The 13,756-nt window shown below is 42.7% G+C and overlaps 1 protein-coding gene and 1 long non-coding RNA gene across 22 annotated transcripts in view; one reads left to right on the top strand and one right to left on the bottom strand.

Moving 5' to 3' along the window:
- BICD1 (BICD cargo adaptor 1) overlaps positions 1–13,756 on the bottom strand; it is a 129,288-nt gene that overhangs the window by 74,008 nt on the left and 41,524 nt on the right. The window lies entirely within an intron of this gene.
- Positions 797–13,756, top strand: part of LOC310687251 — a 110,338-nt gene continuing 97,378 nt past the window's right edge. The window contains exons 1-2 of the long non-coding RNA XR_014516334.1: positions 797–937; positions 1,384–1,600. This is a non-coding gene — a long non-coding RNA (uncharacterized lncRNA). The remainder of the gene's footprint in view (positions 938–1,383; positions 1,601–13,756) is intronic.

Genomic DNA, 13,756 nt, shown 5'->3' with positions numbered 1-13,756 from the left:
AAATAGGAACATCCTAAGGAAAAGCGGGATATTCTGGGATCAAATCAGAAACTGCGACTGCTTCTCTAAATTAGGGGTGTCCCTGGAAAATAGGGACACTTGGTGGGTCTGCTGTTGGTATTTCCAGAAGACACTTGAGTGTTAAAACTAACTTACTAAGATTGTTAAATTTCAACACAACTGGGACTTTTAATGTTGATTTCAATACTCCAAGTTGTTCATCCATAGCAGTGACCAGAGGAGGAATGTGTAGTGCCAGGGAAGAGGCACCAGATGGTGGTGCTCCTGTTTAAACTTAACTGTTATTCTTAGGTATTAATCTTATATGCTATGATCTACGCATAGCCAGCATAAAGTAATGGCTTAGCCAGCGGCAGAGATAAGAAGCATGAGAACAAAGGAACTAGCTCACTTCAAAGACAGCCTTGGGCTGAACTCTGAATGACATCACTAACATCTGTATCAAAGACTATGTAATCTTGCCAGAGGGCCTCTGCAGACACTATATAAGGCCCCAGCTCCAGCAATTCAATGGTACTTCGGCCATGGGCTTTCCAGGAGCGCCTGGCACCTCACACTGGCCTGATAAAGGGTGCCATCAGCCGTTGTAGTTAGGGTCCCCCATGGCAGGAATGACACATGGCTGAGCTAGCTTTGCAACTTTATCTTTAAGTATTCCGTTATATCCTTTAATTATCTTTACTTTGTATATCAGCACCTGTTTCTGTGCTTATTATTTTAGTAATTAATAAAGTTTGCTTCTGCTATTTAAAGGTTTGTTGTCCTCCATTTAGGGACGCGGGTGGCGCTGTGGGTAAAACCTCAGCGCCTAGGACTTGCCGATCGTCAGGTCGGCGGTTCGAATCCCCGCGGCGGGGTGCGCTCCCATTGCTCGGTCCCAGCGCCTGCCAACCTAGCAGTTCAAAAGCACCCCCGGGTGTTGTCAGGAAAAAGCAGCAATGCGAAAGCCAGCTGCAGGTGTCTGGAATGCAAAACAGGATGTTGATGTCTGGGACTATACTATTGGAACTATTCAGTGTACTGAGCACCAGATGTTAGCTCAGAGTGTCATCTGACCTGTACTGGAAGTACAGGGGTGGAGTTGTGACTCTACTGCTGGAGTCTGGAGAGTGCAGACACGTTTCTCTGTACTGCTGGAATGACAGGAATAAAACGATGTAAATAGATTTCTGTCTGACTCTTTCCCCTCCCTGGGGGAATGCAGGGAGGAGGGTGTGTTCTTCTCACGTTTGAGGAGGATCGCCGATTTGTGACCTTGCCTGTATCCTGCCGGGAGATGCAGACGGGAAGGTCAACAAGGATTCAAGCCGAATGCCTGGAGTGAGGCCAGTTACCTCTGACTGCGGCCAAGAATCCTGACAGGTGCAAGTAGATAAATAGGGACCGCTCACTAGTGGGAAGGTAAACGGCGTTTCCGTGTGCTGCGCTGGCTCGCCAGATGCAGCTTGTCACGCTGGCCATGTGACCCGGAAGTGTCTGCGGACAGCGCTGGCTCCCGGCCTCTAGAGTGAGATGAGCGCACAACCCTAGAGTCTGTCAAGACTGGCCCGTACGGGCAGGGGTACCTTTAGCTTTACCTGTCCCTCCATTTACTGAGAATCGAAAGAACCTGATGCTTAGTGGTTGCTCCTGACCAGGTTGCTCCTAGGTAATTATTGAGCAGACAGGACAGAATGATCCCTGGGAGAATACCTTCATCTGCCCCAGCTACAACAGTATCTCCCATATTGGTCTCTACAGCCACAGCAGGCACTGTATTCTTCCAACTGCTTGACTTCACCTCCAAAGGTGAACTCCTCCATTGTCTCCCAGACAGATGGATGTCAACAAGCTATGAATGTTTGTAACTGGGCACCTTAATATCAAGTACAGAGCTGAGTCTTTATTGACCGAAACACTGTTAAGATGCACCTCAGTTAATTAATCCCTAGACACACTGTGGTGACATCCCAGTTCTGTATTGTCTGATAGCTTTGCATGATGCCAGTCTGCCAGCAATAGTAGCTGTCGCTTCTGTAGCAGTGCCAACACGAGTGCAAAGTCCTAATAAGGCTTGTGACACAAGTAAGACACCGCAGAACACCACCACAGCATCTTACCCTACATTTATTTAATGGTGCAGTAGCTCATATGAGTAGGCTTACAGACAATATGCTGAGTAATTCTCTTAATTTTAATCAATATAATTAAGCTACTATATCTACCTCCCAGGCTGCTGGGTTGTCCCTGCAATGGTGCTGTTGCAGCATGTTCTCCAGCAATGTGCTGGTACCATAGTCACCAGCTTTCTAGCCTAAGTACAACAACTGAGTGACCAGATGGATTTAACTGGTTGACAGCTATGAATAATAAATGATTTTACTGTTTCACAAAAAAATATACATTCAAGTCACAACTTAGTGAGTTCCTGTTACACGTGCTTAAAAAAATATCCCTGTACTTTTTCCTGCTGCTTGATATATAGCATAATGAAAACTGTACCAAGGATGAGTTAAAGAGAAATGAAAGTGAATATATCATTTTTCCTTTAAACACTAGTTTTAATGCATATTGCCTTTTGAATATGTAACTACTAGAGTACCACTGAACTGCTAGAGTGGCTTTTTCTTCATGTCTGCCAAATACCTCTCAATAATGCTAGAGATTATGCATGCACACATATCAAGGGTATAAGAAATATCCATATTCTGAGAGCATAACAATATTCATGCAAAAGAGCTGGATTTTTGCCAAACAGTTAAACCATTAACTATTAGCATGCAAAGGTTTAATGGGGAAACATGTCCTTACATTTATGATCAAATCGCTAAAGGAAGTTTATGTGAAAGTTAGAAAAGAGAATTGGCAGAGGAAAGAAGGCTACAAAAATAACATTAATGTTTCTAAATATTATGAATAAAGTAAAATTGTTCTTTATTTGAAAGTCCAACATATAAATCTTCACTGTTCACATTTCAATATTGTCTTAAAGTAGACCTCTGTTCAAAATGTCACATTGCCATAGATCACACAACATGCTAGACCATGGTTTGTTTATCCAAAGTGTATACCACCATATCATAAAACAGCAAGGCAGTACAGAACAATAAGCATGCAATAAAACATAATACGCTATTAAAACACAGTACAAAATAATCTTTAAAATAAATGGACAATCAAGAACTGGCTAGGCCTTTTGGCATAAAAATTAATTCAAAGGACATGTGAATGTCAAAAGCGAGCATGTCTGATGGAAGAGTACGCCACAGTATGGGACCATTGACATAGTTGGCCTCTAACATGGGGGGAAACTAGCACTAGTGCTCTGGATGACCTCGGTGCCTGAGTTGGGATACTAGGACTCAGGCAATCCTTAAAGTATACTGGATCCAAATTGTTTGGGGCTTTTCATATCAACACAAGAGCTTTAAACTTGGTCCAGCAGCATAAGGGCAGCAAAGGTGTCACAAGCTGTCAGTCATCTGCCCCCCATCAGAAGTCTACTCTCTGAATTCAGCACAATCTGGAATGCCCAAAGCAGCCCCAAGGCAAGTGTCACATAGAGCAGTGTTTCCCAACCACTGTTCCGTGGCACACTAGTGTGCCGCGAGATGTTGCCTGGTGTGCCGCGGGAAAAATTAAAAAATTCGAAAGATTTTTTTTTTAAAAAAAAAGTCAAATTTTCGATTGGGGCGCCGTCACTAGATGACCCCTGGGGTTGCCTCCCTCCCTCCCTCTCTGCGCCTCCCTCCTCCTCCTCCGGGGAGGCCCTTCCTGGCTCTCGGCCAAGGCTTGGCGGCTGCCACTCACTCACTCGCTCGCCCACCCGTCCCTCCATCCCTGCACCTGGCCTCTCCCCCTCCGTCCCCGGCGCGGGGGCTGCCGGGATCCGTAGTCCCCTCACCCTTGGGCTCCGCGCCCGCGCGGGGTGCACAAACTACGTTTCCCAGCGTGGCCTGGCGGGCCAGGCATTTTGTTTGAAGCGCTCTTCTCCCGGCCATGGAATGAGCGCGGCGGCGGCGGCCAGGGGCTCTTCCGCGCAGACCCCACGCAGCCTGCCTGCGCCCGCGCGGAGATCGGGCGGCAGGATGGAGCCCGGGGATCCCCGCGGAGGCGGAGGGGCGGAGGCTGCCCCCCAGGTAGGGCTGCGTCGGGGGGGTTTTATTTTTGCAATGCTGCATCCGCGCCGGAGGGGACGCATCGGACCGCGGGGAGACCCCTTGGCGGGCGTGCAAGGCAATGTATGCGTGCAGGCGTTGCATGGAGTGCAGTGCAATGCAATGGCAACGCGGCGCCCTGCATGCATGCATGCAACTTCCACCGGCGCTCCGGACTTGGCAGGTGAGGGGGGTCCCCAGTGGGTGGCAGAGAGAGCCGGGAGGGCGAAGGGGAGCCGGGGGGGAGCAGCGCTGCTCCCTGAGCCGAGCCCGGGGGGAAACTTCGGCGTCGTTGCGCCGGGTGTTGGAAGCGGAGGCTGGCGGGGGCCCCTCACCTGCAAAACCTGGTCGCCTCTCATATATTTCGTGCATTGCATTCATCGCCCGCTTTCTCCTCCAAGGAGCTCCCGGGGGCGCGCGTGGTTCTCCCCGTGTTATCCTCGCAACAACAGCCCTGCGAGGTGGGTCAGGCGAGTGGCCCAAGGGAGCACCCAGGGATTGTCCTGGCCAGGTGGGGTGATTTGAACCCTGCTCTCTGCCCGGTCTTCGTCCTCATTTAGCCCCCACATGTGCATGACTGTGCATGACTGAGGTTTTCCCCCCTCGTCTTGGCTATGGTGTGAGTCTGTGCTGTTAATTAATGGGGTTCTGCCTTCGGAGAAGATGAGCCAGCCCTCAAGGAGGTGATTATGTAATTTGCTAGCAATTCATGTCCCTCCCAGCGTGACGCTGCGCGCTGACGTCACGGGGCTGTAATGGTGGTGTGCCTCGAGATTTTTTTCATGAAACAAGTGTGCCTTTGCCCAAAAAAGGTTGGGAAACACTGACATAGAGAGCATAGCAGTATTCCAGTCTTGAGCTTACCAACACAGGTTACCAAAACTATAACAGATAACTCTATCTGGGATTCATGCCAATATATTCTAAAAGGCATGGGAAGCATTTGAATGACATATCTGGCTTCCCAGAATGGCTGTTATTAAGGGAAAGAAAGTATCTACCTTTGTGACAAACAGAAATTCTTATATTCTGCTGGGAACAAATCTATTAGTCCAAGATGAGTTATAGATTTTCTTTTCATAGCAAAATATCCTCCTAGTATGTAAGAGAAATAGATGGTTGGACTACAAATACAACATAGCATGATAAATGCAAACTTTAACAAAGCACAGAAAAGCCATTCAAGCTGCTCACCAGATAATGCTCATATCCAACAATGAGCTTCTCAATGACCTGGTTTGTATGCAACAATAGGTCAAATCATGGCTTATTGCAGAAATAGCAAATATGATCTAGCCAGCAGGTCAGGTCATCATCTCCCATGAACCAAATTTGACAGGAAGTGGGGCTTTGACACAATGATGTCAAATCTGACACAGTGGTGTCAAATCTGACACAGTGATGTCAGGACTTCAAAGCATCACACGGGGCTTGCAAGAGCCCCTTGTGGTGCTTTTAAGTGCCACTTGTCAAACCCTGGCTCCTGGCTTGTCTTCCTTCAGACAAACTGCAAGCTCTAGCCAAGCTTTGTTCTATAACTTAGCAAAAAGTAGTAGGCAAACCATGAGCCCATTTATTATGGCATAGGCTTTTGCGAATGGGACAGTCCACTTCATCAGTTGCTTCTTGTTGTTGTTGGCATCTGTTTGTCTTGATAGACAATGCAGTGTGCCTCTGAGGATGAAGTCAAATTGCTGCATTAGCAGCACCAAAGTGACCTCCCTGGGTACAAGCCCAGTGTATCCTGAGTTGCCCAGATGCCCTTGGCCTCGCTGATGTGGTCCAAAGGAAAGCAGAGCAGAACAGCTTGGCTGCAGGAGTTGCTGGAAGGAGACGTACAAGGCGCCATTCAACCATCTTAGGGACTCCACTCTGGATTTGTGTAGGGTTTACTCCTTAGTCTTTTCTTTTCCCAAAAATACTCTGCAAGGTAGTGGAGGTTTCAGATCAGAGTTTTTCTTCTCCTAGATGGGCTGCCTTCCCAGCTTGATGAACCCCATCTGCTCCTCATCATTAAATGCATACATTAAATATTCTCATGTACAAGTGTATATTTTAGGGAAGAGGGAGTCTTTTCCTGAAAAATTCTAACATGGTTACCCCTTTAGGAATCTATATAATTCCTATTAAAAAAAACAAACCAAACAAACACTGAAACCATCGTGACTATTCTATAAATTAGGGGGGAAATGGTTTTTCTTTCTTCTGTTTCAGTACAGCAATACAGACAGATGCCAGACCATAGGCAGAGAGACTACTTTCTCCCTGCTCAGCTTGCTCACTTTCCTCCTGTGCTGGGCAGGGGAAAAAGAGATTTATGCCAGGTGTTATATGGGTCCTCTTCCCACCTGTCAATCTGACGAGCATTTTGCATATAAAAATCAGCAGCTCTGAATACAAATTTAACTTTAACAAGCTTATTTGTAATAGTTGCCACATAACTACACAATCTTGGATGTCTCCCGCCCATGGCAGCAGTCCATTTATTCAAAGCAGCTGTGGGATATTGGGTCGGTGGAGCGGAATTCTAAATACTATTTTCAAGTGCATAAAATTAGTAATGGAAAAATGCTACTTAAAATATTCCTTATCTTCAAAAAAGCTTATTTGAAACTGGCACCACTACAAACATGAAGCACGCTCTCTCACACTTACTGATTAGCTGCATATGTTGATTAGCTGCATTTTCATTTTAACCTTTTTTTTCACTTTGGAAAAAACGATGCATACAACACTGTCTTCTTGATATAGCAAGAAAATATAGCAAGAAAATTTATTTTAGAAAATAATTGAACTGGAAAGTTGAAATGGTAGTAGACACTGGCCATGTTCACACATGACTTAATGTGCATAAGAGTATCATGGGGGAGTTTGTCAAAAGCTTTACTGAAATCAGGATACACTATGTCCACATCATTTCCCTGATCCACCAAGTTTGTCATTCCATCAAAAAAAGAAATCAGATTATTCTGACATGACTTATTTTTGAGAAACCCATGCTGGTGAGGCATCTGATCAAGACCTGTATTTTAAAATGAGCTTAAATAATATATTTGTAAATGTTTGTATCTCTCATGCCAGGCAGAAACCAGCTGGCTAAGTGCTTTGGCAGATGTTCATCTTCCTAAACAGGGCCCCTCTGATCTATATCAGTACTTAAGGGTTGTAAAAGGAAATTACAGGCTGGGAGCAAAAGGTCACACTGACCATACAAATTACAGAATACAATAAAGCTGCAAAAAACACTAATTAAGAGTTGGTAAACAGTAAGTTTTATTGTTTAACAGAAGACTCGAGCCATATTTTCATAAGGTTAAAGGGCAAGAGCTAGTAGGAACAGCAGCTGGCTAGGAAAAGGAATTGTAAACTAAAGAGGCTGCTTTCGAAGTTGTTTTACGAGTCCTTTTTACTTTGAAACTGTTCCTTTTCTTCTAAAAATCTATCTATGTTATGTATGAAATATATTGGCTTAAATGTAATTATGCAAAGGATTTAGAAAGTAAGAAATGTTAGATTCTTATGTTAGATTCTTATTTCATTGATGGTGTGTGAGAAGGTGAACCCAAGATCTCTGTTTAAGATAAAACCATTAGCCATCTGTTCTGGAGTGAATAGGGTAATAGGGCAAAAAGGTTATCTGGTAATTAAGGAGCCTGGTCGAGGCAAATGTAAGATATATGGCTACTTGTCTGCCATTTATGGATAGAAGGAAATATAGCTCTTTGTCTCCCATAAAAGGTAATAGGAAATGGGTGTATCTTTTATGATTGGTTCTAGCAAACAGCCAATAGGAATTTCAACCAGGCTGATTGGACAGAGGCAGCCAAAGGAGGAGCAAGGGGGCTGGGCTGAGGGAATATAAGTGCTGGCCATCAGGGCTGGAGTGGGCAGAGCTTTGGTAACCATATACCACTGTGTCTCTCATTTATTTGTCTGACAAATAAATTATTATTTTAATTTCTCTATTGCTGCGTTGAATATTTCATTCCAGCTAAGCGTTAACCACAAGCAGGGTGCTACACTGGGTCTTAGTAATTATAGCATCCTTTCTTAAATGCTCACAGACCAACTGTTGAATTATCTGTTCTAGGACCTTCCGTGATAACGATATTAAGTTCATCGGTCAGTAGTTACCTGGGTCTTCCTTTTCCCCACTTCTGGGACAACATTTGCCCAATGTTAGCTGTATACCACTGATATGTATAAATGCAGCACTTATTGGGCTTTACTCTCCTGGTAAAAGTATTCAAGCTTTCAAATTATTTTTGAAATATTTTTGATTCGCCCCAATCCCCCCCCAAAAATTCTGGGAGTGAATCCCTGCCCATTATCCCTCAGATGACCAGCAAGTAAAATGGAAGAGATGGTACATGCAAAATCCAGTCCATGTACATTTTGGAATCCATCTGAAGCTCGTGCAAATTTGCTACATAGGCTTTATTTTGAAAACAGCCCACCAAGCAATGCTCTTTTATTAAAAACTAAAATGCTAACATAGCAACATATGCTGAGCACCTAGAAAACACGTTTTTCTGCTTACCATTGGTTTTCTGCTTCTGTAAGAACTGTGCAATTAATTTAGAATCTCCACTACTAAATTGTCTATGTTCCAGACAATTTTAGAAATGGAAACACTAATTTTGTGCTTCTCACTCTGTGCATGCTTTTCTATCATCAGTATGTATCAAAACCATTTTTATTACTTATTTTTCCTAATGCAATACTCATTCCTGATTGATAAATAAAATCAAGCTAAATGGTATCAAGCTAAGGCACAATGCTATTTAAAGAATAGTGATGTGGCAATTAAAAGAAAGACAAAAAACAGATATTCTTCCTTCCTCACTTTCCTTGTCATAACACATCCTACCTTCATGTTTCGTTTTTTATTTATTACTGCATGTAACAAGCTTTGTGTTTAATTATTTATAAAATTTAATAGTCTCATATGTCATATCAAGCATTACATATGCCAACAGTCTTTTATTACCAGTTTCCGGAAACCTGGCCAGAAGGTTATTTGTGAGTTCCTTAATCCTGGGGTCTTTTAATAAGAGCATGCATTATAGAAAACAAAAGGAGAAAAGAAAAACAAATCCAAGCTACTGTGGGCTTCGCATGCAGGGGAAGTTCCTAACTCAAGGACGGTTTGATACCCATCAGCTGTAAACTAGACTTGTAAACAACAGTTATTTAACGTGACTAAATGTGCTATAAAACAATAGGTTCTTTACATATTATATGCTTTACACATGAACTCAAATACCTGTTCATTGTGTGCATTACAAATGTTCACTGCTGGCCGTATATATCACCAGATGCAACTACAAAGGATCTGTGTTGGGTCATACCTCCCTACTGGCCACATGACACAGAAAGCTGTCTGTGGAGAAATGCCAGCTCCCTCGGCCTGAAGCGAGATGAACCCCAGTTGCCTTTGACTGGACTCAACTGTCCAGGGATCATTTACCTTTATTTTATCTTACTCAAGGCAGCCAGTGCACATTTACTGACACCTCTGTGAAGCTTTTTTATAATCTTGATTGTTCTACTTTTGCAGTCACTACTAGAAATAAAAAGCTGATACAAAGGCTTAGTATTTCAGTTATCTTTGGGTGAGAATTAAAGCACCCAACTAGTAGCCTCAATCTTAAGTGCTTCCTCTGCTAAATTGCTTAATGAACTGGAGTCTATGCAGATTCTTTGGTACGTTTCCACAGTCAAACATGGCAGAGATCAGCATTCACTACATGCCCTTACAGCCTATACAGATCACATTCTTTATAAGTGACACTTTAATGTATGACAACATCATTATTAACCTATCATTTATGAACAGCTAGAGTTGACAACATGATGGGCAAGGCCAAACAGCTGACAAGAGAAGCACAATTTCACCACTTTCTCTACCTCTGAGGCAGATAATTCTACTGCAAATTCATATCAGAAGTGAATGAATGATCCAATCGCAGCTGATACAGAGATGTGGCAGGACAATTTGCTGATAGAATTTTTTTTTTTTTAAGAAAGAGCCAACAGGAACATCTTTGATGAATGTTGACTATCAATAATTAAACTTTTCTTCTTGTACAGTATTAGTCTTCCCATAGCGCACTAGTGTGCCCCGCATACAGTTTGGAAATTCCTGACCTAGGCTAAGCATGTCCATTATCTGGGACCCCATCGCTCACTCTGAACTGCACAATAACTAGAATAAACAACTTGCACAAAGCTACCCCAGTGTACATAAAAAGGAGTCTTATATCAAGCCAGACTATTGGATTGTGTAGCTCAGTATTGCCTACACTGACTGCCACCATCTTCCCAGGATTTCATATAGGAGTCTTTACCAGCCTTACCTGGAGATGGCAAGGAATGAATCCGAGACCTTCTGCTTGCAAGGCAGATGCTCTACCACTCACTGAGCTACAGCCCTTCCCTGATATTTGTATGACAGCATATACTGAACCCTCCCTGCCACCTACTAATGCCAGTGCAACTCTGACTTACCAGAAACACAAGATACCAGCATGAAAGCTTCCGATTATTTTACTCAAAAAAGCAAGAGACACCTTCCCATTCTCAACAGAGCTTTCAGCAGCCATTCTGTGGCATCAGATGCGCCAGACAGGGATGAGGAGAGAGGAAGTACCAGCAGCAAAGCATTAAAAGAATGTGGACTTGTCCCAGCTCAAGGGAACACTTGAAGACACATCAGCTCCCCCAGTTCAGGGGGAGGTATTTGTCATATTTCAAGACACCCAAAACAATTTGGTTCTTGACAAAGGGGCTTCTGTTTTAATCTACTGCGCAAATAAAAAGCTTTCCCTCACTACTTCAGCCAACAGACATTTGTCAGGATTAGTCTAAGAACAGACAACCAGCATCCTTTATGTAGTGATGCTTAGGATTTATCTATCTCAGCTTCTTGGGGCATAGAAATGAATTATTATGTTTTAATTCCATGGGCAAAGATAATCTTCATTGCTTTACAATGCCCTTTACCACTTCCCGAAGCCTTGTAAACAGGTCAGATGTGATCCTCTAATATTCCTGAACAAATTAATTTTCAGTCTCATTTTAGCCTTAATCATAGAACCAAGAATATACTGTAGACCAGGGGTAGTCAACCTTTTTATACCTAGCACCCACTAATGCATATTTCTTGATGGTAAAATTTCCTTACCGCCCACCAGTGTTCAATGGAAGGAGGATTCAGCTTTTTCTGTGGACTGTGATTTGTTCCAATTTAGAGCTAAAGAGCGGGTTTTCCCTTAGAAAGGAGCAGAGCAAGGGCAAAACCGCATGGATCAAGCCTAGAAAGTGCAGGGCAAGGGGAAAACTGCTCAGACCCATGCTTTCTAGGCATGGGACTGTAACCAGCAAAACTACCTGCCACTGTACACTGACTAACAAAGCACATCACACCAAAGCAGCTTTTTGTTTGTCAATGAAAAACTGAGGGCAGTATTTAATTATTTTTTGTGGTAGCACAAGGGGATTCATCCCCACCTCCTCCCCCCAAGTGAGCCTTGCATACTTCTGGAGAAAGCCCAGAACAGACCAGGAAGGCACAGAGGGAGATGAGAAGAATGTTCTGCTGTGAGAAATCCATGTTCTGATGGACTGCTCAACGTAGTGCTATGCTGAAAACAACTCTGACTTTTTAGGAGCTGGATTTTCTTGTAAATGATTTACACTATAACTTCTTTAACAGGTATCTTGGGAGAAAATGCTATCATGACCACAAGTTTTAATCAATAAGTAAGTGTGATCAATTAAAAAAAAGTAAGTTAAAACTAGCTAACAGCCTCCTGCAACAGATACTGTTGGGCTCCTAAAAGTAACAGTACTCAAGTAAGGGAGTTTGGACCTCAAAGGAAATTCTCCCCCTGCCGCCATCTCATCAGTACCTGATGAAAGAGTGCTAGCAGTGAACGAGCTATTCAACTTATGAATATTGTATCTTATTTATTAATAGTAGTTAATTATGTTTTTATCACATATTATTCTCTAAAAGTTAGCTAGCTACATGCTGAAATGGTACAGCTTGTGTCTCATGGTGTCACCTGGTAGAGGATATCTGGATAGTTTTAGAAGTTATCTGTGTTGGCCACTTGCCATATATAAAGCAATCCTTCACACTTGCAAGAATGTTTGAATGTGGTATGTCAGGGTCACTGAAGTATAATCCATATAGCAGGTGTGATCAATGTGAACATAATAGTATATAAGACAGAACCTTATCACAGACCAAAGCTGTTGTGTATCAGTGAGCTCCATCTTTAAGGGTCTGTCTGTTGTCATTCTCTGAGGGGTTCTCAAAAAAACTGAAGGGATATGAGCATAATTAATCTTGCTCTATAGTTTCTCTTAGCTGTTGCATAAAATCTTTATCCTTCACCACATCAGTGTTAATTGTGTACGGATCTGGAAAAGAAACCCTACTTTTGGCAGAACACTTCTACTGTGCGTTCAAAAGAATTCTGATCTGAAGTGTTTCCTCGCAGAAGTAAGGGATGGGTTCCAACCGCATATACTTAAAAATAGAATCTACTCCAAATATAGCGAGAGATGACGTAAAAAAGTAGAACATTTAAATAAAGATGCTGTCTCTCTAGCTCTCATTCTTAATCTCTCTTTCTCCCTATATATATGCACAAAAAGAATATGTAAATGTATGTATAAATAAAAAATGTATCCCTGCATCACTAGGTGTAAAGCAAAAAAGAAGGCAGGCTTGTGGTGCCGACAGCCATGGCAAAGGCAGGAGCCCCTTCTTAGGCCAACTCAGGAGACAGCCAGCCACTGCAGCATTGGGGAAGGGGAGTGAGGGGGAAGCTTGGAGAGGATGTATTTTAGAAGATTAGGGTAAACTGATTTCTTGATGCCTTAGATTGTGATTATAAAAGATGTATTACATGAATTTAGGATGTTATTTTCCCTTTTCTTCCCTTCCCTCTTATCCATTCTATCCCCCCACCCTTGTAACAGCATCTTTCATGTTGTTCATATTTTGTCCTTATTTCAAAAATTAATGAAGTTTCTTCTTTTAAGAAAATGGCAAAACAGGATGCACTGCCCCTGGCCCTGTACAACAGATTATTATTCTTGTTTTTATTCTTAAAGAAATTAATATACCACTTTTCACTTCAAGGAGAAATGCCAAGATGTTTCTTCTATGTAACTTCTAAAATATACAGGAGACGTGGGCTTAACCAGGACTTTTGTTAGGGGGACAGAACCAACGTGATTGGTCAGTTAGTTAAGTATTTCTATTGTTTTACTTGTTCTGGGGAGTCAGCTGCCCCCCTCTGCTCCACCCACGACAGGAGCCCTTTTTCTCTCTAGGCTCTAATATATACATGTAAGTTTAAAACAGTAAAAGTAGTTCCATGTTACATGCTGTAATTGGAAGTGCATCCTGCTTCTACAAAGGTTGAATATTACTGGATAGATTGTTCATATAGCTGAATTATTGCTGTATGTCCTGTGTTTGAAAGAGAGAAATATCAAGACTGATGTGGAAAATTGCTCCACATGAATCATAACATGTGTATTGCCACATAGCAATTACCATTTTTAAAGGTCATATAATA

The sequence above is a fragment of the Podarcis liolepis genome (assembly GCF_965112155.1).
Source record: "Podarcis liolepis genome assembly, chromosome: 10".
In the NCBI taxonomy this organism is placed as follows: Eukaryota; Metazoa; Chordata; class Lepidosauria; order Squamata; family Lacertidae; genus Podarcis; species Podarcis liolepis.
The sequence above is the reverse complement of the archived record's forward strand: the minus strand, read 5'-3'. Positions and strand labels throughout refer to the sequence as shown.